Here is a 4,993-nt window from a genome sequence, read left to right on the forward strand (position 1 = left end):
GACTCCAGCTTTCCCTGGTCCTACCTCTTTCCCCCATGCTTGCTTCTGGTCCCCTGTAAGCATAAAAGACACAAGCAGAAGAGCTTATCAGAGAAAGAAGCCTCAGGATACCAGAACTCTTGGTGGTTGAGAGAAGGTTTCCAGCCTATTTACTTTTCTGGGTAAGTAAAGGATAACCAGAAAGGATGTTGCTTCAATCCTCGTGGCTGAAAATCTTTCTCATAGGCATGTCTCTTTTTCTACATTAGGGAGTGAGAGCACCTGGAGGACAAGGTTGAGGCAGATATTTTCACGGCTTTAGTCATTGTTTTTATTAGTGACCACTGCCTAGGCCTGGAGATAGTACTTAGAATCTAAGAACTTTAGAAGTAGTCCTGCTCCTCATTTTAGAAATGAAGAAACTGAGTTCCAGAGAGAAAGGTGAATGATCTAAGGTCACGAGGGTCACAGAACTGAAAAGGCAGAGAACCATCTTCAGTGTGAGCTTATAGTTTCTAAAATTGGGAAGGAAAATAATCTTGCTTCAGTCAAAGCTCCTGGCTAGCATAAACAGAAGGCATAAGTTCCCTGTTCTTCATCCACTTCTCTAAGTACCAGCCAGAACTCGACTGACAAAGTAAAGGATTGAAGCAATTTTCTGAATCATTTGGACTGAAACCCCACTGCATAGCTTTAGCCTTTAAATATATGTGGTGTGGCTATAAAGCAATGTGACCAGTTTCCACAAACCACACAAGAAAACTGGGCACACTATTATATATTCATACTTCTACTCTGGATTTTCCATGAATACAGGGGACAGGAAATCCAGAAATAACCCCCAAACTTGTTTTGAAGCCAGTTTCTACCTCCACCTTCAACAAATCTTCTGCTAAAAGCCACTATGGAGAAGCAAAATTGACTTAGCCATGCTGCCGCCTCTCTTCTTTTCTCTTGGTGCTTGTTACATTCATTTTCTCCTAAGAATGAGAAAAGAATTTCTTTTCACCAGAAAATTCTATCCTGGTGCTGATACCAAGGCATGCAGCTAGAAGGTCAAAAAAGAAGGGGAATCATAAGGAGATGGCAAAGGAAAGTCTACTCGTGGAGCAAAAGACATGAATGACACAACGCTGGCCATGACCCCCACATTTCAAGAAGAGGAGGATTTATTGGCCTCTCCTAAGAATTATGCCCAAGGTGGGGTCCAAGGACCAGCAGCATTGACATCACTTGAGAACTTGTTACAGGTTAAGAATCTATCCCAGGCCTCCCTGGCATATCTCACGTTAGAAAAGACCCCTAAGTGATTTGTGTGCACGTTAATATTTGTGAGGCATTGATGAGAATAACTGGTGAGAATAACTCTGGGTCAGAACTTGGAAAACCAGGTTTCTCTTCCTGCTTTCTTCCACTTACAGGCTTAATAAATAGATCCGAATTGCTTCCCTTTCTGAGCTTCAGTTTTCTCGTGGGTGCAATGAGCAAAATAGACTAGAAGACCTCTGAGTGTCTTTATGCCCCCAGATTCTAGAATTCCAGTTAATAGTGGACGCTTCCTTGTGGACACCTCAACATCCATCAGGTTATCAAAGGTTATGATTGAAAATCCAGATGGTAAGACATTGGTTCCCTTGGCCATTTCTATGGCCTCCTTTTAGTTTGTTCTCACCTCCTTGGCCCTTCCAAGGATTCTGAGATGGGATGTCATGCTTATTAACATTCCCAGTTTTTCATAGTGAATCCACATGAAGTGACAAGAGAAGGCAGCTGTGCTGATGGTGGGAAGGAACCAAAATCTGGAGCCATCTCCCTGGAAGCTGGAGCAGACAGAGGGAAATTCTCAGGATAAGGAGACACTGCAACAGTTTCCGAAGCGATCCTTCTCCACCTGGCACTTCTTTCTTACAAAATCACTTAAGAAGCATTAATTTTTTCCCCAATGTTTATATTTTTCTCTTTCTACTTTTCCATCTCTTGGACCAGGTCAGATGAGCCATATCACTATATAGTGTTTGGCCACGGCCTTATTTTTGAAAATGGACTAAAATGAGGTGGAAGAGCAGCATCACCACAAAGCCAGGGGTATGTTCCACAGAAAGAGATTTGAGTGGGGTATCTTGGGTTGCTCAAACCTCAACTAACCATCTGGAGACCCTAACTAAGTACTTGCACCAGTAACAATTGCTCAATAATAAACTGCCCTTAGCTTAGGGACACAGCAGCAATTTTATTATGCTCATGGGTTCTGTGGTTCAGGAATTCAGGCGGAGTTTGGCGGAGTGATTCTTTTACTCCTGGAGGTATCAACTGAGGTCACTTGAGATATGTAGGTGATAGATGGGATAGTTGGGAGGATCCAAGATGGCTTCACTTCTGTGTCCAGTGCCGTTGTGGGAATGGCTGGAAGACTGGATCAGCAGAACCTATTGCCTGGAGTACCCACATGTGGCCTCTCCAGCATGGTAGTCTCAGGACTTTTGAACTTATGGGGCAGCTAGCTTCCCTCAGAGAGAAGGACCAGGTGGAAGTGGCATAGCTTTTTATAGACTGATATTAAAATTAATATAGTGTCCCTTCTGACATATTGCATTGGTTGAAGCAGTCACAAGTCCACCTCGATTCAAGGAGAGGGAATGTAGACTCCACATCTGGATAGGAGGAGTTTTGGTGAATTTGTGGCCATTTTCAAAAACCTCAACTGCACCAGGGGATAAAATGCCACTGAGAAAACACTCTATTCAATCCTGGAAAGGACCATGTGTGCTTGCAAGGGCTCCTTTCTCCCATCCAGCATGGGGCCCATACGAGAGGGTGAGCTCAACAGGATGCCAAGGATTCTCTCTGGCCCTTCTCTCCATGACCCACACCCTACCTTTCTTCACTGGATCTGACAGCTTGGCCTAAAAAGAGGAAGTCATTGAGGACATAGGAAAAAGTATTCTTTCCTTCCCCTTCTTTTTCACTGTTCCCTGTCTTTTTTTTTTTTTTAAGACCTCAATGGGCTAAGCCTCCCACTTTCTGTCTCCTTTCTCCTGGGGTGCACCTTGATCCTGCTCAAATTACCAAAAGCTGGGGAAGGGTGTCTTACTGCGTGAGCCTTCTGGGATCTGAAAGAATAAAAAGAGCAAATTATGCAGAAAAAGGGCTCCCAGAGAGCCAAAAGAAAGCAAGGGTTTGTTTGCCTTAGGCCAGTTCTATTTATATTTCCTATACTCCACCCTAGCTGGGTGGTCTAATTATGTGGCTCTGTGGACTCCAGAACTCCATTTTCTTCTTGATCAGCACCAAAGCTTTACTCGGAGTAAGAGGCAGCAATTTCAATTCCCCCACCCACTTCTCTTCCCAAGAGTGGCAGCTTGTACCCCTTAGCTCTTGTGGGTCACTTACCCCGTGCCAGTCATTGTGCCAGGTAAATCAACCATCATCAGCCCTACCACACCAGCCATCGAGGACAAATACTTTGCTCTGATTTCCCAAGCTTTCTATATCTTTATCTGGCCCCACCCTAATCTCCCTTGTGTTTGTTCACTCAATGCTCCTTTCCTACCCAGACAGTCTCTAGTGCTTGTACCAAGCCACGCTACTGTGTAATGGCATCCTTATAACAGGCACGCATTATTTCATGTATCAGCTTTGACTTCTCCACTATATTGTCGTGCTCATATGATTTATAATGAGAAAACTATATTTGATTTTTGTTCCTGTTTCTGGCACAGAGCCCCTAAAACCCTCGGAATGTCCCAAGCAAGGAAAATGAAAAATGTGTCTTTTGTTATGTTAATGAGGGGGCTTTTGGACACCCCCCCACCCCCACCCCCATTGCCAGAAGAATCCAGCTTGTGATTAGTGAGTTGGAACTTTTAGTCCCACCCCTCTGACTCTGTGGAAGAGAGAAAGGCTGAGGGTTGAATCCATCACCAGTGGCCAATGGTTTAATCTACCATGCCAATGGAATGAAATTTCCATAAAAAGCCAACAGGACAGGCTCCCCAGAGCTTCTGGGTAGGTGCACAAGTAGAGATTTGGGAAGAGTGGTGCATGTAGCAGCCATTCTTATTACAGGGGGCTACGTTTGGCTTTGCCTCTTAAATGTCACTGTTCTTTTCCCATCTTCATATCCATCTTATTCTTCCCTGTCCCTTCTAAAAAAAAATTCGTTCTGTGTCCCATCCCCACAAAGTTTGATCAATTTGGGGGCAGTGGTAATGAGAGTGACTACTCTTGGATGGGTTCTGTCTCCAAACCCACAGCTGCAGATCAGTCAAGCTATGTTCCTTTCCATCCTTTGTCCACAATCAAAGATACTCTTGATTTATGATCTCATATTTCTTCAACCCTGTGGTTCTTGTGTGAAATGTGAAAATTAGTCATGAGAAACCTCACTAAAATGGAGTCATGAGGTTTTGGCAAGGGAAGCTCTCATGCTCTACTACTCTTAGTCAACTGCAGATCCAACAAGAAGAGATGTCTTTGACCTTACATGGACTTGACCTTGCATGTAGATATATTACTCTACTTCTCCAGAAGGATGAAGAAACACTTTCCCCATCCTCTGCCCTGGGCAACAGCTCAGCCAATGAAAATCTACCGTACTTCAGACTCCCAGTTTACTCCAGGGGACTTTTAGTTCATAACAGCCTTCCCAACTTACCCCTTTACTCCTTAAGAAAAACATATACGTCTCCTTTGTTCTCAGGACTTTCCTGCAGATTTGCTGCAGCTTCTTGTCCCAGACTGCACTTCTCTTCTATTCCTGAAGAAACCCATCTTTTGCTGGTAAAATAACTAGCAGTTTAACCTTTAAGGTTAACAGAAATAACATTGGCTGCCACACTGGAGGACTGAGAGACTGGGGCAATGGAACATAAATCAGGTCCAGGAGGATAGAAGAGCTGTACTTTTCCCTCTTCTTCCCACTAAGTCCTGGTAAAAGGCCTGGAACGTTACATATAAAACAAATGGGCAAAAATTCTAAAAGGTAAAGCAAAGAAGGCAGACTGGTCTGGGACCT

This window comes from Lutra lutra, chromosome X, assembly GCF_902655055.1.
Source record: "Lutra lutra chromosome X, mLutLut1.2, whole genome shotgun sequence".
NCBI classification, from domain to species: domain Eukaryota; kingdom Metazoa; phylum Chordata; class Mammalia; order Carnivora; family Mustelidae; genus Lutra; species Lutra lutra.